Source organism: Dromaius novaehollandiae, chromosome 1, assembly GCF_036370855.1.
Source record: "Dromaius novaehollandiae isolate bDroNov1 chromosome 1, bDroNov1.hap1, whole genome shotgun sequence".
In the NCBI taxonomy this organism is placed as follows: domain Eukaryota; kingdom Metazoa; phylum Chordata; class Aves; order Casuariiformes; family Dromaiidae; genus Dromaius; species Dromaius novaehollandiae.
In genome coordinates, this window is record NC_088098.1 from 2711660 (window position 1) to 2734338 (window position 22679).

At 41.5% G+C, this 22679-nt stretch overlaps 1 protein-coding gene across 1 annotated transcript in view; it reads left to right on the forward strand.

The window, feature by feature from the left end:
- The first annotated feature begins 18167 nt into the window (after window positions 1-18167).
- CELF2 (CUGBP Elav-like family member 2) overlaps window positions 18168-22679 on the forward strand; it is a 515386-nt gene continuing 510874 nt past the window's right edge. The window contains exon 1 of the mRNA XM_064502029.1: window positions 18168-18375. The gene's annotated coding sequence lies outside the window, so the exon portion shown is untranslated. The remainder of the gene's footprint in view (window positions 18376-22679) is intronic.

Genomic DNA, 22679 nt, shown 5'->3' on the forward strand with positions numbered 1-22679 from the left:
AAAAAAACTGTCAAACAGTCTGTCAAAACTCTTAGATCTGTTTCCCTCATGCTGGCCACTGTGCAAACATATGGCTTTTATACTTGGCCTTGGGAGAAAGAACTTCTTTGTAGAGGGGTTGTTTGTTCTGTGACAGAGTTGGAAGCATAAGTGAAATCACTGCAAAAATTAGAGAATTATTTCAAAATATGAACGAGACAATATTTAAAATCAAATAAAAGTGTTCTTTTGCAACAATGCTTGGGGTGAATCAGGCATGTTATAGCATGAGACATTGATATTCTTCACCCAAATTTTGGGATGTAAGAGCTTTGCATGCAAAAAACTTGTCTCTGAACTGCTCATTGACAGATTGAGGCTTTCATTATTCCTGTTTTCTTCCTGTGTGGAGGTGCTGGAATTTTACTATATATTTTTCTGCATTGCTTATTCAGCATGTGATTTTTGCAGAACTCTTGGACAAACTCAACTCAAGTAAAAGGAAGCTTCAGTGTTGATTATACTGTTGATATACAGAGAGATCAGTGCTGCTGGACATGTCCATCCAAACGGGCAGTCAGAGAATAAATCACAGGGTCTGAAAGTCTCTTGGCCTTAGCACCACAACTGGACTGAAGCTGAGCATCAGATCTATATGAGGATTAATAACCTTTCCCTCTGTCACTAAAATTCTGGAGCTATGGGGGAAGGTTTCAGCCTTGTTTGAAATTCCAAAGCTCTAGGCAAGCACTTTGCACATGCCTTAAATTACTTCATTTAAAATATGCTGAGACTCCAGTGAAATAATGAGATTTGTCTAGAAAATATTAATGGCACATCCAAAGATTTAGATCAAGGCTTAACTCCTTTTAGTAAAAGTAGGTTGAAGATACTGGTGTAATGGCTCCTCTATATGACTGCACAAGTCAGCAAGGACAGAAGATCAAGGAAATAAACCTTTATTTTTTTTCTTCTTCCCCTTCCATTTCGGGTAAATAGGGCATGCAGCTCAAGGAAGAAGAATCACAATACTACAGAGACCATCACTCATATCACAAAAACAATTAATGATACTTTAATTTCAACAAAAATTATATACAGTTCTTAAGTTTCACAAAACCAAAGATCAGGTGGCTTCCTGAAAAGCCTAGGTATAGATCTGAGTTACTAACTTTAAGCAGCAGTTTTCATTTATTACTTTTACATTTATTTTTCCACACACTTTACTCTATCTTTAGCCAACGGTAACAGCAGCTGTCCTTGTAGAAATAGATATATGGAACTTAATACAGGGGGAAACCAACAGAGGTTCCAAAAAGCCAATTCTAGGTATCTTTTGATGTATGTGTTTCTATCTACCCCACAATCCAGATGTGGGTGGCTATCCTGTGTAGATCTGCCCAAATTAACATTAGTCTAGCTGTGTCTCCATGGTAGCAAGGGCTTCCTATAAGATGTACAGTCCTGAAGATGTGGAGTATGTACTCAGGAGAAACTCCACCTCCTGAGTTTTGAAGGCGTCGGATCAAAGCTCACTTGGATATGTCTATGCAAGATGCCACCACACATGTGGACCACAAGAGATTTGAGTGCATTTTTGTGTTGTTGAATATTACTGAAAGGAGATAGGACACTTTTGAGATGGGGATTCAAGTCCTTTCAGCTTGAAGAGGGAATTAAATTTGAGCTGCATAACCATCTAGGGCAAAAACAGAAGGGCATTTATTAGTCTGACATTCAAATGAAGTGTCTAGCTTGGAGACACAGACACATACCTATAGCCTTGATTAAGGTGCCTAATTTCTAAAAAGTTCATTCTAATGTTCAGTGTTCATGTCTAATGTTCAATGGATTACTCTGCTCAGTGTGGAGATTTTAAGCGTGGTCCTTCTAAGTTTGTCTCTTCAAACTCGTTGTGTGAGAAGCTTGTTTATCTAACTGCAAATTGGGGGTTTACTTTGGGAATGCATTGCATCAAAATGTAGATGTTGCAGCACTTAAAAGACTCGGGCACTCACATTTTATTCTATCTAGTCTTCAGATCCTAAAGTTTATCCATGCTGCTCATCTTCAGGAACAGAGAGATCTATTGCATTTATTTCCACAGGATTTCTCTCCTCCTTGCTCTGAACTGGAGCAGGATTAATGCATAACCAGGCTTCTAACTAGCTACAAACTGACTGAAAAGAGTGAGACTAGCTCTTGGAAAACTTTCCAGGCTGAGAATAATATAGATATTTCATGTTTCACTCTCTTATCCTTATCACAGATATCTATATAAATGAGTTTCTGGCATTCCCCTACTTATCTGTTACACAGCATTACAGATTTGTAAGATTACGCTGTCTGTGGGCGCCGAGATTCCCTCTTGAATCCAGACATTCAGCATTGTTTTCATCACACTTGGACTTTGTTCCACTTTTAGTAGCAGCATGATGTCAGTCACATTTAAATCAGATGAAAACCTGAATTTTTCATATTAATTAAAGTTCAATGGATTCCTTATAAAGAATAGATGAAAGGAGCAGCAGTGACAGGGGAGTCATGTAGGCCGGATTTTCTGCAGATTAGCTAAAGCTGGTATGAACTTCCTCCCTGGCTTTCTGAATGTTTCCTGATTTTTTTGAAGAGATTGACAAATAAGGTTTTGCATAATAGCACAGGACTAATTTCCTCAGCATTTCCACAATGTAAAAAGGAGAGAGAAAAAAAAAAACACACAGTGTTGTTTCTCCAAAGTGTTGTTTCTTGGGTTTTTGTTAAACACACAGGAGCCAAATTCATCTCCAGTACAGTTCCTCCAATTGCACTGCGTTACACCAGCAATGAATTTGACTTTGGTGTGTTTATGTGTAGTGCCCTGGAAAAAGCACTAGTATAGTCTCTTAAAATTTTCAGTTCTAGGAGACCACTGACAACTGCCGTGTAAGAAGGAGAAAACACATATTTACCATTAAGTCCTCCACACTTGATGTAATGGGCAATACTGACAGTGTGTCACATGGGTAGAGACCAACATGATCTTACCCTCCCCTTACGACAGGGAGTTAAAAGCCAGATCTGAAAAAGCTCTACGGCCACATTAGCACAGAGAAGCAACCAAACTAGAAAGCCCTGTTGAGAGGTGGACTATAACCTCTCCAGCATGCAGCTTGGTTAATGTGGTTAGAGCGTCTGGTCCTGCGGGGATGGCAGGACTACTCCAGCAGTTGCCCTGTGCATACATCTACACCATATAGTCTTCCTGGGGATGAGGAATAGAGATCGCAGAGTCAAAAGTGAAATGTGAGCTACACAGACGCTCTTCAAACCAGAAATACCTGCCCTGTGAAGGCACCTTGTGTCACCACCAATTCGCAGCTACCCTATCTATCTATACATCTACCACTCAATTTATCACAGCCAGAAGTTTTTTTGGAGTTAACCAGATGCAAACAGCAAGGCTAAAGGCTGCTCCACGACCAGTTTTTGACCAATACTGAGCTTGGGCAAAGACGTAGATTATTTTTTTTCCTAGCAACATCACAGCTACTCTCACTACCAAACACTGCAGCCCCATTCATTTACTGCTCCTTGCTATGGGGTGAAGAACTTGTTGCTAAAAAATTATGTGTCATTTCTCCTCAGTTTCCTCAAGTCTTCAGAAGAGACCGTTAGTTATAGATCCAGAAATAGGGCAAAGAAAAAGTAGGTCTTTGCAAAATAGTCATCTAAAAATGGAAAAACGTGCCCACATTTTAATTTTACTTGCAAAATTGTAAATAGGTATATTAGTGACACATTCCCCAGAGCAGCCCTTATTTTAACGAATTCTGTTTTAAGCAAACACTCACTGTTATTATTTAGGAGACTTCACTTGTACATTTCACTACCTTTTTGTCAAATGAATGTTTGTAAAAGTACACGGAAAAATAGGGATTCTACATTTTTCATACACAGCTCAGTTCGTGTTCTAGTTTGAGTTTTAATCTCTGCTTTGGAGATGAGGAAATTGAGGCTGGGACAGGTAATCTATGTTCTAGTCTGCAAATGACAATTTTGCAGCTCAGAATAATACCAAGTTGTGATTCTCACTGCCATGATCACAAGGCTGAACTTTTTTTTTTTTTTTTTTTTTTTTTTTTTGCCCAGGTACAAAGTTTTTAAGGTAGCAGCATAAGGCGTGGCTTCACTTGAGTTCAGATAAGAGTGTGAAGTCTTGGATTTACACTCCTAAAGCTGCTCCAGGCTGAGCAGGATCAAGCCCTAGACCAAGAGCTGGAGCACTGGGCCACACATTCACCGCTCTGCCTGATCACTCTGCGGTGTGGGGGCGCAGGGGAGCACATGCCGCTCATATGCACTCTGATGGCCCCAAGAAGTGCGTCCTGCATGCATGCACGCAAAAGGGGGCAATCCAAGACAACCGTATCCAGGAGGCCCTTACAGCACTTATCCTGTGCCCGATTCATCTGCAGCACAGACCTCCCTTGATTCAAAGGTGTCCTACAGAAGAGTCCTTTCCTGCTTCATGCCAGGACCCACAACATTTCAGCCAAAAAGTATGAGAGGAAAGCTAGGTTCAGGGCCTTGGCTATAATTTTCTGAGAATTCATTTGCATGTCAGCCTGCATAGGTAGCTTTCCAAGGGTAGCCCACTTCACCCACTGGCTTGGCAAGTTAAGCCAGAGTGCAGTGACATGCCTGTGATGTCCACTGTCTCCCTGACATGCAGCCTAGACCCTGCATGTGTCTCCCCAGAGAGAGTCTGCATACTGGGCTTGACTCAGAGTTCAGCAGCAGCCATGGACATGGCAAGAGCACCTAGGAAGAGAGATGCCATGGGGAAACTCTTCCTGGCTTCCCTCTCTGAGAAAGGGGGAGATAGGACTGGGGAGGTGAGACTGCTCCAAAGGCAGCCAATTGGGAGAAAAGACATACATCCCTACGTACCACATATGGTACTTCTGACATATATAAGAAAACATTTCAGTTTTGTAGGAGGAGAACCATTGCTCCCCTCACTGACAGATGCTGCTAGTCAAGGGCTTGCTCACAACTCAGCTAGCCCCTCAGATGACAGCAGCTCGTAGCACTAAGGTTGGTTATCTAGAAGCCTCCCAAGGCTCCTCCACAGAGAGGACTATTTCTACTAGTGAGTACTCTGAAGCTGGGGAGCCAGGTTTGGGCTACCAGAGCCCTGAGCCACTTCAAGCAGCCTCACAGGTCAGCCAAGTCAGGCCAGGAAGCACAAGTGTGCCCGTGAAAAACAGAAGAGGACTTTCTCACCCCTGGCCTTCACAGAAGTCTCCAGAATAATTTTGCCAGTCTCCTCAGAAACACTGAATCTCATCAAAGGCAGCCACCTAACCACTTTGCTCCACCTATCCAGATACAAAGCAAGACTGGAAATAAATACCCACATACCCAAATGACTGACTTGGAGGAACAATGTTGGGCAACCATCTCTCACCCTTTTAAAGGGATAAGTGGGCATGACAGGAGGAGGCAAACTGCCAGCATAATCTAAGCCACTCAGAGACTCTATGCTATTTCTTTAGTTTGTACAGCAACCAGAAACATATCCCAAAATGGCAGTTTTGTGGCAGGCATGTTTATAAGTAGATTAACTGCTTTCTCCATCTCCAGCTCTGCCAAAGCCACATGAACAATTTTTTTCCTAATATCTAATTAGAATTTGCCATGTTCCAACTTGTTCCCATTGCTTCTTGTCCTGCCACTATGCACCTCTGAGAAGAGTCTGACTTCATCTTCTCTGCAGCCTCCCATTAGGAAGTTTTAAACAGCAGTTAGGTCTTCCATGAGCTTTCTTTTGTTCAGGCTGAGAAAATCCAGTTCTCTCAACCTTTCTTCATATGTCATATGGTCCAGCCCCCTGACCATCTTGGACTCATCAGTTTCTTATACTGGGGACCCTAAGGCTGGACCTAGCACTCCAGATGTGGCCTCACAAGTGCTGACTAGAGGGGAAGGATCCCTGCCCTGGGCCTGCTGGCCACACTTTTACTAATACAGCCCAGGATGCCGTTGGCTTTCTTTGCTGTAAGGGCACACCGCTGACTCATGTTCAACTTGTTGTCCCTCAGGACTCCCAGATCTTTTTCTACAGAGCTGCTTCCCAGGCAGCCAACCCCCAGCCTGTATTATTGCATGAGGTTGACGCATCCCAGATGCAAGAACTTGCCCTTGCCCTCATTGAACTTCGTGAAGTACTGGTCAGGCCACTTCTCCAGCCTATCGAGGTCCTTCTGAGCAGCAGCCCTACTCTCCAGCGTATTGACCGCTCTTCTCAATTTAGTATTATCTGCCAAAATGCTGAGAATGCACCCTATCAATCATCCACATTGTTGATAAAGACATTAACTAGCATTGCCTCCAGTAATCCCTGAGGGACACCACTAATCACCAGCTGTCAGCTGGACCTTGTACTGCTGATCACAACACTTTAAGCCTGACAGTTCAGCCAATTTTCCAGCTACCTTATGACTATCCACTTATCCAGTCCATACCTCAACAACTGGACAACAGGAAGAATATTGTGTTGAAATAAGAATACATGTTGATAGCCTTGCTAAAGCCAAGGTAAACAACAACCGTTAAACTTCATTGTCTGCGGAGCCAGTCATCTTATCATAGTGGGCAATTAGGCACAATTTGTGGTTGATAAACCCACAGTGGCTATTCCCAATCACCTTTGTCTTTCACATGCTTATAAATCATTTCCAGGAGAATTTGTTAGCTTCACGGAGAAGCAGATCCCTGAACAAGACAAAGTCCAGGTTTTTAATTCTACTATTTTATCTTGATCATTCCTCTTACAATCTTAAACTTCCCAGTCCTACAGTTACTTCAACCAAAGCTGCTTCAGCCTTCCCATTGATGACCACTTCCTACCTGTCTGTGAGTAAAACATACAGCAGAGCATTTACCCTAGATAGTTTCTTTATGCAGGTGATTGAACTGATGTCAGACTCCAAAGATCTGGATTGTTTGTATGATGGTTAAAGTCCCCTCATCCTGTGATCCAGCCATCTAAATGAGTCTTCATCTAGTTTATCTTCACGATCAGGCAATCTGCAATAGATGCCTTCCACAATATCATCTGTGTTGCTTGGTCCTCTGATCCTTACCAATAAGCTCTCTTATCACCTGTTCAAGAGCAAGTATCATTGGTGCCCACATGGATGAGCAGCAATAACCCAATGGCGGGATGAACCTCAGCAGTCTCTGCAGCATCCCAGATCAGAGCACCTGGCAAGCTACAAACTTCCAGGACATCCAGCCAGGTTTGCAAGTGGGTACCTCCACGTCCCCATGAATACCACTCACCTTTTCTATTGTGTAGACATCTGGCTCAGGCTCAGCTGGTTCTGATGTCTCCCTTGACAGGTGAAGAAGGAGCCTTTCCTCTGCTGCCAGAAGTCAAAAGCTTCCCACCTCCCCCATCATGGGAGTCTCCTCCATTCATGCCCTATGTCACACTGACACTATCATTGCAGAGTCTTAGCCAGTCCTGTCTTCAGCAGAGTTTCTGGGCCCCTTTGTATGTTGCTGTGGCAGCTGCTGCAACAACTGCTAGGTCTCTCTTAGCTATCTCCATTTGCTGTGCTCTTGCATGCCAGCCATATAGCTGTTCCCCCAGCACCAGCCAAACAGGTGCTCAACAGTCCCTACCATCAGCTGAGACAAAAGACCTAGGCTTTCCCAAAACAGGCTGCCTGCCTGTCCTGTGGAGCTTTGCGGGGGATGCACAAGGCTGTAGAGCCTTGTAGAAAATGTTGGGAATCCATAACATGTCCAGTAGCTTTCTCAGGTACATGACCTTCAAAATTGCCTGCAAGGATTCACTGCAGTGTGCCGTAAGAGTCAGGTGCTCCCTATGTTCTTCACTCATCGTTCTGACCAGGGTAACTGTGATGTTGCCCTGTGCACGCTAAGGGCAATATAACACCAGCCATTGGGAATTTGGCCTTCAAACTCTTACTCTGCCTCTTGGAGGAAGGTCCAGATCGTCAAGAAGCATTCAGACAACTCACTTGTAATTTAAGTCCTGCCAAGATGCAGGTCCAGGTGCTCCCATCACAAGTTTGGCAACAGAAAAATGCAAATGACCTACCAGCTACAAGGAAAACCTTTATTTTGTTGTCTGCCAACAACTGTATTTACTGATGTTGTCAATAAATGTCAGAATAACACATTTCAGAACAATTTTCAGAACAATTTCAACAACAATATAATAAGAACTTGGATTCTGTTTGTTTTCCAGCCAAAAATGGGATTATTGTTTGGATTTTTTTTTAAGAGCCAAAGCAATAGATATGCTAGTGATCCATGCAAAGAGAAAGTTTACTATTTTATTAGGGACTGGGGGGGTTTTAGTTTTACTTGTCATTGTTTATAATAGCTATTCTAAGATTGGAGAAATAGCTTTTTATTGTCACTTGCATTGAAAACTGTCCAGAGGACTCTAAATGATGGGTAATGAAAAACAAAGTTGAAAGTTGCTGGAAGGTATCTAGCAGGTACCACAGGAGTCAGGTCAGGCCTTAATGCCTTCATTTTGGTCCAGGGGAAAGAGTAAACAGAATACTAATGAAAGCTGCAGATGGTACTAAAATCAGTAAAGGTCATCAACCCCAGTGAAATAATGCAAGAGGAACTGAATAGGTTAGGAATATAGGGCTTAAAGCAAAATTATGTTTAGCTTGGAAAATTGCAAGCTAATCCCACTAGAGAAAAAATAATTAATGTGGAGTAGCAAAGGGAGGAAGGAGAATAGAGCCTGAAATGCAGGGTTAGTGAAAGCGATCTGGGGTGAAAGAAAACTTAAAGTTAGAGATAAATTTGCAGTGGGAAGCAGAAACAAAAAATAAATATTGTTGAGTTAAAGACTTAGGCAAAATTCATATGTGTCATAAAACAAGATGAAACACTGCAGCTGTGTATGTGGCAATATCTGGCAGACCATCTCTAAATGAAAGCATCTCAGTACCAGAGGGCAAAGTACAAGGAGTTAAGACATTTTTCTTCCATTTGGGAGTAATTGTTTTATAAGGACACAATAAAGAAGTTACTTGCGTAAGTCATGTGAAAGTAGGCATGTCCATCTACAGATAAATATTTTCCTATTCTACTACTACTGTCTTTGTAGTTGATCAAGGAAAATCAGACAAAATTAAGCAGATCAAAATCAATATCTAGTAGCCCATGAAATAGCCACACATTGAGAAGATGTTAGCTTTATCGCTTCAGGTATTTAAAAGAAGGAGTAGGCAATTCTAGAGCTGTGCAATAATAAACTTTGGTCAAATAACAACACAAACTCAATAGCCCTGCAGATCATTCACACTTGTAGCCTGTGCTGCTTCCTATTGCCTTAACCCTTCCCATCTGATAAAATGTGATTTCTAGGAGAGCATATTTCAAACTAGTCCTTAAGGGGCTTACTTCATTGCTTTTGTGTAGGGTAAGGAATTTTTTTCTCAGGTCAGACTAGTCTAATTAATAGGACAGATGACTAGGTATTGCTGAAAATCAGTCCTTACTATTTATTTAGTTACTTCATCTAGACAGCTTTAGAAATAAAAACAGTAGTAGTTTAACACAAGGAATTGTACACTGTGCTCAGAGATCTGTGCCTCTTTCTTTCCCCGACCTTTTCTGTGAGTGTGGAGAAAATATTAAGTATCTTTTAGATCTTCCTTTCATAGTGATAACATGGAGGTAGTAATATACTTTTTCATAAACTGCTGTCAACATATGGAATTTTTGTATATCAGAGATGGATCTTATTTCATTGTATAATGATATATGCATCAGTACAAGCGAACTATATTATTTCATTCCACTAAATTAATGATACTTGTTTCCAAAAGCTTTTAATTCTGAATTGAAAGATTTTTTTATTAAATATTTTATAAGCCAGAAGGCATTCCTCAGCAAATAGTGGTTTTAAGATGGACCAGATTTTAGACCTAATTTATGTCCTTTATTTTTCTCCTCTGACATATCCAGTTTCTATCCTTTCAGTGAGAGGTTCCTATTTTATGTACAATACTTAACAATGATTAATGAGTTTCATTGTTAGGACCAAAACTTTAATAAAATCTACCCTAAGTGCTGTAATAACTAATAATTACTCCCATTGAATTATCTAAAGTCAATTGAATTGAAACAAATATGGTTAAAAAAAATCACTTTCTACTTCATTACATATGCTTTGTGCAACATGCAATTCTTAATTTTATACTGGAAACCTAATGATTTATTCCAGAGCAATAGTGCATTTATACCTGGGAATGTCTATGCTTAAGGTTATTGTGTTTTCTGCTTCTTGGCAAATGGTCATTTAACATCATATCAAAGGAATAGGGGTGGCACAGGTGTGAGGAAGGATGGGTGCTGTCTCGTGTGCTTGTCCCCAAGAAAATTCCTGGGTTTGGGTAGGGAGAATAAAGTCTTTTTGGATGAAATCTCGGGAGAATTAAAGAGGAAAGCTGGTGCAGACTGACAGTGCGTTTTTGGCACATACTTTGATTCCCACGTGTCTCCCTGGCTCTCTGCAGGAGACCACAGCAACACCGTCGGAGGACAGCGCTTCCAGTCTGGGAGCAGCAAGCCACATGCAGAAGCTCTGGCCCAGGGAACATGCCTGCGGCATCTCATCCAAGCGCCGGGCAGAGCCGCGCTGCAGCCTGTGCAGCGACAGCTAGGGCGCACTGATACATAAGTGCCTGGCAACTGCTCTAATTTATTGCAGGAGCTGTGATGGCTCTCTGTGAAGCCTAAAATAATCTATGAGCGCTTCACATTTTAATAGTATTCATGTTGAGGGCCTCTGTGTGACTGCAGCTATATGATAACATATGCCCCAATCGGATCTGCCCTTTGTGTACAAGATGACACAATTTGTGTATAGTTAGCCATGAGGGAGACGGAGATTACCCACTTCCAGTGCAGGCAACAGAGGGTCTACCAGCCTCTTGTATATACCAAAGAGAGGAGTATTTCCATTTTTTAGATGTGCATTTACACCCTCAGAGCACAACAGATGGGATGTTTTTGCCCTTCAAGGCAAAGCCCTGCTGTCGGGAGAGACACACAGAGGGAAAAGAAAAATAAAATGATAAGTAAGTAGCAGACACAGCAACTAGTTAAGAGTTTAATGGGACTTGGCTGGTCATTACTTTGCTTTTCATTATTATTAACTCGTACTTTCAGCAGTTTCCAAGGACCTCTAGCAATGGCCACTGCTAGGAGCCTGTAGAGCTCCTAGCAGAAGTAAACGCTGTTCAAGAACAATATTATTTTTGCAAGGCAGGCACTTTAAAAAGTTCAGAAAAACTGTGGTTAAGATCACTCAGGCACTGTTCATGCCCTCCCTGAGGGCCTATGTTGAGCAAGGCTGCATAACCATGTGTCCTTTACTATATAATTCTCTTTACTCATCTGGCTTCTTTCTGATGGTGCTTCTCCAGGCCCTTCTGAACCAAACCCACTGACTGCACTTTCCTTCCTTACTTGCAGTCAAGAAATCCTTCACAACCAACCTCACACTCCTCTCCAGCAGGATCTTCATTTTAGCCATCTTTTTCCAGACATTTCCAGTCACTTCTCTCTCTGTCCTCCTGACTCCATGTCCAGATTTGCTCTCCTAACATATCCCCTTCAGGCCCAGCTCATTTCCCCCATCTTTAGCTTCAGAGCATTTCTACTCACAGTTCAGGTGCTCAGAGCTGGATATAATGGCCATAACTGCAGGAGCAAATAAAGTAGGCTACAGCCTTGAGAGTAATAGCACTGCACAGCTCAAATCCATATGGCTAAGCTTCCACCTCTGAACTTGCTTTCCCCCCCCCCAAATCAGGATGGGGACATCCTGCTATCTCAGTCCTGCTGCACTACTCCCTAAACCATACCCAGGCTTGATCTGAGAGAGTGCTAGCTAGCTAGCTAGCAAGGCCAAAGCTATTAGAGGGAGCCAGCTAATAATTAAGCACAGTGGAAAATCACTTGACCATAATCAAGCCTGTGCCTCAGCCAGGGAGGCCCAGAGCATCCCAGCAGCTGAAGTTCGTGATGAGTCCTGGACCCGGGCGGGTGCAGACAGACTCTCAAAGGGAGCCACAGATTCCTTGATGCACAGATCTGTAGCTTGGCCATCCTGTGTTTTTTTCCAGCTTCTGCAGAACTGCCACTATTTCTATAGTTTTCGTTACGGATGCTTTTTTTTTTTTTTTTTTTTTTTTTCCCTGTCTCTGGCATAAATGCCACCCTTCTGGCCAAATTTCAAGTCCCTGCATGAATCCTGGCTGAAGCATAATAGTCATAGATTTCCTGAAAGTAAAGACTACTGTCTACGATGTTTTTTTCCCCAGTCTGGCTCTCAGCAAAGACCGGGCTGGTTTGGCTGAAGTTTTCAACAATCATAGGCAGACCTCTAGCAGAGAAAATTTAATCCCCAAATGTAGTGTGGTAGAAAGCCATAAGCAACTGAAATCAGGGTTATATAAGAGGAAACATGGGGAAACTTTAACAAGCACTGTTCCTATCCCTGCTAATAATACTTTTTTGACCAGTTTGATATTCCTTGATCCTCTCATAAAGATTGCAAAAGATAAAGAAGATTTTACAGGCAGGCTTAATAAATACCAAACCATTGCTTTGTCTGTGTATTTGCATACTTCTTACTTGTTAAGTTTTAAGCAGAAAGGCAATAATGAGGTTGGTTCAGAGCTGCCAACCCGCAATTTCTGAATTCGGGCTGGATCCTGCCCAGATCTACCCCACGATAAGGTGTGAACACAGAAGTCAAATGTCAGGGTCAGCACTGCAGACAAGAGAGCCTTTTGGCCAAGGAGCCGAGGTGCCGAGGAGCACACTCCCGTCGCGTGTGTCAGGATTTACTGAGCACATTTAGGGAAGCTGCCAAAGTGTTTGGAGTGCTTTGGCAGGAGAAGAAACAGCTGGTCCCATCAAAGTGATCACATTCTTGGGCATTAAATTAGAGTCTGAGAGGATGGAGTGATGCTTGCCAGGGGATAAGATTCATAATCCTAAAGGGTTAGTGACTCAGAAATCCCAGGTAAGGTGTGCTTAGAGTCGTTGGGTCCACTTCGTTAAATAGTCACTTGAACCTTGGAGAAACAGGTATTTAGGCAGCATGTAGTCTCCAAACTGACCAGTTTTCTCCATGGCAGTAGCTGTAGATAGACTGGTATTGTAAGGCATTAGACTCTGAGTTTTGGGAACCATTTTAGGGAGTGTAGGATATCAGTGAATGACAGATTAAGTCAGTGCTAGTGCAAGAATGAATTATTTGTGGCTGTGTAATGTGAAAATACATTTGAATGCATCTGGAAGCTTTGCTCATGAGGGTTGGCTGTGAAGATAGGTATCAGAAAAAATAACATACATATCTGTGGTGGTCTCTGATAAAATATATAAGGCTTATTGCTGTCTGATTTATTGTGGCATTTCCAAAGCACAAGATAAAGCTCCTGTAAAGTTTTGGTGCTGACCATCTCATAATGCCATAGTAAATGCCTTTTTTTATTCTTTTACCCTTCCAATCTGTGACAACGAGAAATGTGGTAAGTCCCTTTCCTGTTCTGAGGCTGTTAAAAAAATTTCATAGGAGTCAGCTATGGACTCCTGGGCTCAACACTAATAAGGAGAGTCTGGTCATCTCCTTTCCTTCTCCTATTTACACCACCATGGACAACATCACCTTCCACCTCTGAGTCAAGGCTACTGTTGCAACATTACAAAACTGCTGAGTAATTTTCTTTCTCAGCTTAAATATTTCCAGATTTATCATCTGGAAGTTCCCACCAAATCGTCAGCTAACATCCCACCGAACACAACCAAACCCCAAAACTCTGTATGCATAGAAGTGGCACCCTTATCTTTCACATTGTTTTTCTTGTGAAAAGAGAGGGAGCTTAAGCACAGTGTCTGGCTCCCTTCCTTGTCCTCCCCACAAGCTATACTTAGCACACGAGCATTTGGAAGGCTAACATGCAAAGCTGGATTAATTTATTGAAGCACCAAATTCTGTATTTTTTTTTAAATGCTAGCCTTTTTTTAATGCTGGCCCCTTTTGATTGTAGGGAGACAGCAGGATGTACATAAGGGACAGCAGTATGGGTATGAAAAATGAATTCAACCACGGGCAAGACAACAAAGAACTAAGGTGTATAACTGTCAGTTATTAAACCACATTAGGCACAGAAGTTTTTCTTCCTTAATAAGGAATTTCAGTAAGCAAAGCTACACATTATAAAACCATGGTGCTTTAATGGGAACTGTAACAAGCCTTTTTTTCTGCTAGAAGAAACTAAGTGGTGATTAACCACAAGGCAAGCAGAAGTTTACAACCTTTCCTTTCACTTTATCAAACCTTTTTTATGGGGTGGACTTTGCCTGGGGCAGGGGGGGGATATTTTCTGGGGTTCTTTTTCCAGCATAGGGTAATGAAACATATATAGGTCAGCTCATCAGGCGTAGGATTCCTCTAACAAAATACCACTTCTGAAATAATGCACTGGCTACAAAGACTACAGAAAACTGTACACAAAGTACTCAATTAACAGCAGGTGCTGTACAGAAAGCTCTCTTTAGAAGAGATTTTAATTACTGTATATCTTTGTTTAGAAGCCACCTTCAACTATCTCTCCGTTGTGAGCTGCAGGGGAAAGCAATTAAACGCAGGGGAAGGCCACCCCCAATTTAAAGCTGCAGGAGGAAGCAGCAGTGTTGCAGCAGTCTCAGCTCGTACACTAAGAAATACGGTACATGAAGTCACCGGCGGCTGGGTATTACTTGGGCATAATTAATACCAACTGTAAATCTCAAAATGTGCCACTGCTGAAAGCTGGAAGTCGTAACCGGCTGCGTGGTCCACGTTTATCCCCGAGTCTCCTTATAACAAGGGACTTGGCTGTTTACATAAATGCCTATTTTTACCACTCAGGCATATAATTCACACCTTCCCTAAATTCCCTGTATTTGGCCAGGGAGGGGAAGGGGCTTGATGCAGCTGAGTGAGCTCCTCCGCTTCCACCGGGCAGGAGGGCAGAGGGTTTGACTTGCTCCAGCTGAGGCTGTTTAGATAGATCTGGCTATGAGGAAAGACTTTATAAGAGGTGGAAAGGGATCTTTCTGTTCCCTTCTGATATTTGCCAAGCTTGCAAATCTTGCTTCTTAATACCAGGACTCGGTTCAGATTAGACTAAAAACCCTTCCCCAAACCTTTTCCCAAATCAGTGTAGCAGGGTCCATTTAGTAGTGGAAAAATGTTTTCTGAGGGTCTGTTTTGAAAAGGTGTGACTTCTGATGTCTACCAAGCTAGAGGGAAGATGGAAGAGGTAGAAGCGTGAGGAGAGGGCTCTTCCACCTTGTTTAGGACCCAATCCTTGAAAGCCAATTGGTGTCAAAACTTCTAAAAGAAAGGCTGGTCAGTAGGAACTCCACTGAGGTTGAAGGCAAAAATGTCCCTGCCTAAAACAAAACCAGAAAATGCTTCATTCAGTTGAGGGGGTTTTATGAAGGATACACAGGTTAATTAGACACCTTCTGGTGCATTACATGGTAGGAAACCTCCATTAATTACTGCTTCTTTAATTTAACTCTGATTCATTAAAAACTGATTGTAGAACCACAAAGAAAGTATTACTTTTTCCACAGTATCTGACTTGACTTGCTTCTATAGTCCAAAGCCTATGACCCTCAATCAAAATTAGATTCAAATGGAGGCACTGAATGATTAATAGCAACGTACAACATCACTAAAACCTTAAAATGAGCAAAGCTCCCACTGACTTTAGTCGGACTCTGCTCTTTTAAACACCACTACATTTGTTCTTGTGTTTTATAATGTCCTATGGTATAGGAGAAAAGCTTGATAATAACAGCTCGCTTTACCACTATTTTTATTTTAGTTAATAGCACAAGTAAGGTGTTTCCATAAGTGTTTGATTTTATGAGCTCTTGTGCATTTTCTCAACCAATTAGTCAAATTGCCTTCTTGACTGTATCTGCTTGCTAAATCTAGCTTTTTTAGTATTTGTTATTTAGTGCATTACCTTATTCCATTAAAGGCAAAGTTCAATTATTTGTCTTTTGAAGGTCTGAGTGCCTTGTTTAAAATGCCAAGTGCATTAAAAACAGGCCACCCTTGACTTTTGCAAGGAGATATAGAAGAATAATAAGTTAGCTGGATTTAACAGAATTTTGAAATTGAGCATGTGCGTGGGTGTGTGTATGAAGATACCAAGAAAATGAGGATTAAATGTTGTCAAGTCATCGAGAAAACTTTTTCTTTTTGCCACTTATCATTTTTTTCATCTTAACAACTAGCAAGAAGGAAGGAAAATTTTGTGGCTAAAACAACCAGGAGCCAGGGAGCACTGAACTTGGAGGAAAATGTATACTACAGCATTTTACTAGCATAAAAAAAAGGTTTCAAAGCTACACAAGTGCAACTTATCATAACACGCTAATGGAAAAATGCCACATTTTTATTGCGACCACTTGAGGGATCTGCCTTTGTCCTTCTGATTTCTGTTCACTGTCCTTAAGTACTGGCATTTCCATTCTGAAGGCAACTCCACACTGTCTTTTGCCTCCATACTGCGCCTGAACCCACAGGGGATAGCAACAATTCTTGCAGACAGCAGGAGATTACTAAGAGATCTTGGTAAACATCACAAAGAGATGGCTCTTGGCCATGACAAATGAAGTCTCATCTCTGGAAGAGTGGGAGATCTCTGCCATCTGCAGAGCTGGCTCTAGATGGTCACCTGCTAAAGGGGTCTGGAGGTTTTAGAAGAGAGGAAAGTAGCTGAAAAGATGAATGTGGTACCAATTTAAAAGGGGAGCCTTAAAGGGAGCTTTAGGAGGGATATAGACCCTACACCTTAAGCCCTGTTGTGCCCCTTCCGATGGTAGGACTCATCCTATTTGAGCTATTTTGGTGAGTAAAGGCTTCAGGAGGGGTGCGGCTACAGCAGTAATTAGTTTCTGCAGAATTTTTAAAAATCTATTTAGAAGCCAACTGTCTATGGAAGGCATGTTCAGCATGCATGTGTCTCTTCCTGGCTAAATGGCAAACTTTGAGTAAAACAGAGATTAATTTAATTAAGTTTAAACATTCAGCTTTTTATTTTATGGTTACACACATAAGTAGAGCAATCACTGAATACAAATGTTGCATATTTACTGTAGCATGATCCAAGCAATTACTACTAAAGTATTACGGAAAAGTGTTATTTCACTGTTTTAATTTTATTTTATAATTAGGTGGGAACTGTATTTTGGTGAATATGTTTACAGTCAGAGGTTATAGATTATGTTTCTTTGTTTTGGAAGGATGATTTTAGCCCTGTTGCTAAAAGCCTGTTAGCAACAATTAAAATAGCTATAAAAAAGTGTTTATGGTTTTGTATTTTTTCTTATTATTTTGAATATCTGATCAAATATGTAACTTTTTATCTACTCTGATTGTTAGTTCGTCCACTTTGCGAGAGTGTTGTGCCAGTTGTTCATTACGCCTCTGACTTCTGTTACTTTTTGTTTTTACATATGATTTGAAAAAGTTTAGAAGGAAAACCAAAAAGCAGAAAAATAACAATACTGGCAACTTTTCTGAGTGCCAGAGTTTTAACTTTTTTGTGTTGAAAGGCTTTCCTGACTTCCCATTCGAACATACAATTTTTGCACGTGGTATTACAGGAAGGCACGGAGGCATGCCTGCAAAACGCAACACGTTAAATGCCTGCGCATATTCTACATAAACCATACTACTAAAATCAATCCGTTCAGGTTAGTTTCCATTCTGGGGAAAGCTGGGAAAAGCAGCCACCGGTTTCTGTCACGTGCCACGTCGTATCAATTAAAATTACATTAATTTTCATGCAAAGAATCCAACTTAAAAATCCCAGCAAACAACAACAGAACCTTTCCACTAATGATTTTCAGTCATCAGAAGTGGAGAGAGACTCAGACAGCAGACAGCATGGTCCCAGCATGCTTTTTGCCTTTTTTTTTGTTTGCACAGTAGCTGTCAGTTGCAGCCCTGCAGGTAGTAGAACCCAGTGGGAAGAGGGGCGGGACAGAACGATGCTGCCTGAACTGACAGCAAATTTAAATTACTGAGCTTTCTTTTTCCCTTTTTTTTTTTCTTTTTCTTTCTTTGCATGGTTTTTCTTTTTTTTTTTTTTTGGTATTTTTCTACTCTGCGACAAACTGAAAAGATTCTAGCACACGCTAATTTAACAACCCTGCTTCGTCTTCTTTTTTTTTTTTTTTTCCCTCCCCCTTCTGCTTCCAGGATAATTAAAAGAGAAACCTGTAAAGGCAACATTCCTTCAAGCAAGTTGGTGCTGCAACGTGCTGGTAAGACGAATTTTTTTTTTTTCCCCCTTCCCCATCTTTTCTTTTCCTTTTTTGGAGCTGAAAGCTTTTGTATATCTAACGCAGTCATAAGTGTGGTTCCCCTGCTGTGGAGGGTTAGGATGTAATGAAAAGGTGTAACTGCTTGATATGTGACCTTCTTCTATTACTTAAAATGGGTAATAACAGCTTTCGTGTCTGTCCTCATGATGCTTTTCTCTCTGTGAATTGACTATTTGCTCAACAGAAGCAGGGCTGTGATTGTCGCACTATGACAATGAGGACTTGCTTGTTTTTTGGTTACTGTTCCATGCTCCTATGAGAAAAGATACTTGAGTTGGGGGGTTTTGTGTGTATGATTTTTTTTTTTTTTCCGAGCGTTGCCTGAAGCACCGATACGACGGGGGTGGAGATGGGGGTGGAGATGGTCTTGGGTATCATCCTGCCTGTTCAGCTGTTTACTAGGTAGGGAAGTGGAACGCTGAAACTTTTTTAAAAATAAATAAATATATTTTTCAGCTTGCATTGAGTGGGGTCAGCATACCCAGGATTTATTGCTTAGTGCTGGATAAAGTTCCTACTGTCCATTGTGTTGTTCTTCTGGAGAAGGGGGGAAGGGATGTTCCACTTCGTATCTTGTCATCTCTTAGCAGTGGCTAATTGCAAGAAGGTGACAAACTTTGACATGAAATATCTATCATTGCTGTTGTCAGGATTGAGTTGATGCTATGGATAGTTTGCTATGAAAACAAGCCTGTCAGACACAATCAGATCTGTATTGTGCATGTTGCAGTTCGTGCCTTACGAGTCCTCTGATTTCTGAGGTCTGGTTTCTGCTCTCTTTCTGGCATTAATACATTTCTTTAGAAATGAGAGGTGTTCTGGTCTTGCTTTGTTTTTACCCTTGTAGAACTTATCTGGTGAGTTTTTTCCTGGGACTTTCTGGATGTGATTCTGCCAAGTAGTAAATGCTGCTACACCTCCTTAAATCAACAGGAAAGCTGAGCCTGTCCGGCACTTTAGAGTGCTGGGTATTCCCAAGACTGGATCTTATCGTTGATCAAATATCTCTCTTTTCCTAACTGCAATTAGTTGCTGTTACACTTAGGACCTGAGCCTGCAGGCTCTTACTGAAGCCTTTGGAGTAAACTCTGTGAATAAATACTACTCTTGCAATTCCAGGTTCACTGGTCATACCAAGGAAAAATTTTGAACATAGGATGGTATTTTTCGGAAAAATAGAATGGATTTAGGGACCCAGTGTGACTTAGTCCTCTAACTCCTTGAAAACTCTCCTCCTCCATATTTCAAAAAAAGTGTCTGGAAATTAACTGTCTGCAGATTGATACATCAGATTGTCCAAACCTGAGCGTCTGTTTTGACAAATGCATAATGTGTTCACAGGAGCAGAGTTGTGCAGGGAGAGGGGAGACGAACAGCGGTCAGTAATTAAGCACAAACTCCCTTTAGTGTATCTGGAGAAAAAAAAGAAGACGTACCCATGCCATATGGAAAATTGCTTTCACAGCCGCAACAACTTTGTTCGAGGAGGATGTTAATGGCACTGCACTTGCAGAAGTTTGTCACTCCCTGTTTCAGCCTCTATTTCAAGCCCTGCAACACTTTTCTGTATAAGGTTTGCTTCGCCTGTGCAGAAAGTGCTGGTGTCTTGTGAAATGAGGTCATTGTAGCTCCCACATCTCATTTCTGCCCTGATTACTTGGCCCCCCACCCCAGACACCAAGGTCTGCAAAGGCCCAGAAAATTAGGCTTTGTCCCTTGTAATCCTAAACTCCCATCCATTTATAACTGGAGAAGAAAAGGATTGAATTCAGCGTTCTTGTTATGGAAATAAGTTTTTATTCACTCCGTATCAACTGACAGTTAGGAGCGTATCTGATGTACTATGAATAAACTGTAGGCTGTTGACAGTAAATTATGCAGCTACAGTCTCACATTCTCCTAGAAACAGTGCTTTTACATTACTCAAGTGGCCTAAGCGGGGTAAAACAACAGCGAATACCCTCATCTGAGTTTCCCCGTCACCCAAAACCATGGGAACTCAGCAGCGGTTCCTACTCGCCACCCATGGTGGGGACCTCAGCTGTGGGCAAGGCTGGTGGAGCCCAGCCCAGACGTGGCCAGGGCTACTTGGCCATAAATGGAGCTGGTGCCAATATCACTGTGAAGAGCCAACGCAGCAACAAAGTACATCCGAGTTTCGATCCGGAGTTTGGTGTGATCCTAATTTATCTGTGAAGGCATGAAGTGTAAAACCCCAGATGGCTATATCTTAATAAATACATATATATATATATATACATATACATACATATATATATATAAACCCAATCTACCAGTCTACTTTCTCTTTGAATTTAGTCCATAAATATATATTTTAACCAACTCGCACGCTTTAAATTGCTGTTGGCTTCTAGTAATTCTAGTAATACTCCACCCAACGTTTGGAAATTTTTACCTGAATAAAATTGCTTTCAATGCAGAATAAAAAGGCAAACTAGAAAACTTGCTGTAATTGCTGTCAGTAACACAGAAATAAGAAACACCAGGCTAATAAAAATCTGAGTTTACAAGTGTTAACAAGATTGCTGAATAGAAATGGTGCTATTTCACACAAAGAACTTCTGTCGGCACTAAAGGAATATGGTATAAAATTATGAGCTTTATTATTAGGGCCCTGTCATCCAATCAGAAATCAACCCATAATCTTACCTGTGAAATACCATAAGTTTTGGCATCTTTCTTCTCCTCCTAATAATAAAATATTAAGGACATTTTATAGTTCAATACTTTGATAACACAGCTTTGATTTTTCTTTACAGGAAAACACAAGCATAATTCTGTATTTCTTCCATATCTCAAACTCTCCACACAAGACCACTGGAAGTCTGAGCTGCACCCAGCACCTAGAATTGGGCTAAATCACAGACTTGCTGTGGGACAATAATGATGGGATTCCATCAGTCTCTTTCTCCTGACAGAGGCCAGAATCTCAGAGTTTTCTCAGGATATTGCAAAAGTGCTTAAGAACATGCCATGGCCCCTCTTTCCCTGGATGTGATTATTAGTGTCATATTTCTGGTCAGCTGAGTAGAAGCATCATGGAGTCATGATGAAATGCTTCGCATTTAACCTCCGACATTCTTTTGTTTCATTCTGGTGATAAAAGAGAGACTTTTACATTTTTCTTCCAACTGCAAATGGTTGGTTCCCCTCTGAACTGCAAATGTTTTACACTATTAAAAGAGGCTTGCTGCCTTTCCATTTGACTTAACACATTAGCTATGGACTTCTTTCAGCAAGAGCCACTTCTGAGGCTCTGAAACACCAAATGAAGCAAAGGTGCTGCACCTGGCTCAGAGTGACCCCAAGTCTCTGGTCCTTTTGCAGTCACTGATTGCTAACAGATTCGGCCAACGCTTGCCAAGACACGCTCCTTCCGTCAGCCTGGCAGCCCTTCGCCGCTCGGCGTTTTGTGTGTGGTTCTCTGTAGGCTCCTGGGGTCTCCTGACCCTGTGCAGGGCCTGTGAAACCCTAAGAATAAGCTAATACCTCCTAATTACTTTCATCACACTCAGGGTAATGGAGCGCACACTATTTGTGAGGTCTCTCGATATGAAGTAAGAGTATAAATAAAAAAATTATTCTATTAAGATAAAAAGTAAAATATTAGCAAGAATGAAACAAAGCAGAAAGAAAAGTGCAGCCCCAGAAAGCCAGTTCTAGAGAATAATTATTGCACACGATCTTCCTCGGTTGCTGGTCTCCCATGACCTGTGAGGCTGAGGGCTTAGCCCCCCATCCCAAGACCGATGCGCTCCGAGAGCTCTCCGAGCTACGTCTCTCCTAGTCCCATTGTTAAAGACAGTCACTGTCACCTTCCTTGGGGAAGGCGGGAAAGGGGCAGCAAACCAAAAGCTCTTTTTTAATTTGCTTTCCCCAACTGGAGTCTCCAGCTGCCCGTATATCCCCCCTATAAATGTCTTCTCTCTGTTCATGGCTTTTGGATGCCAGAGGTAGGATTCATCTCATCCAAATTCAGACATTTTTGCTGTAGATACCTACATCCGAGCTAACCACCTCAGGGTCCCATTACAGTCAGTGGAGACAAACAGCACTTTCAGGGAGTGATTTATCTGACCTATTTTAAAATGACTGTTTTCTTTAAATCCCACTGTAGGACATCACATACAAGACTCAGATCATTTAACCTCCTCTCCTGCTCCTTAAATTTTCTTAATTAACTGTATGGTTCCATTGCTTAATTTAGACATCTTTTCCTCATC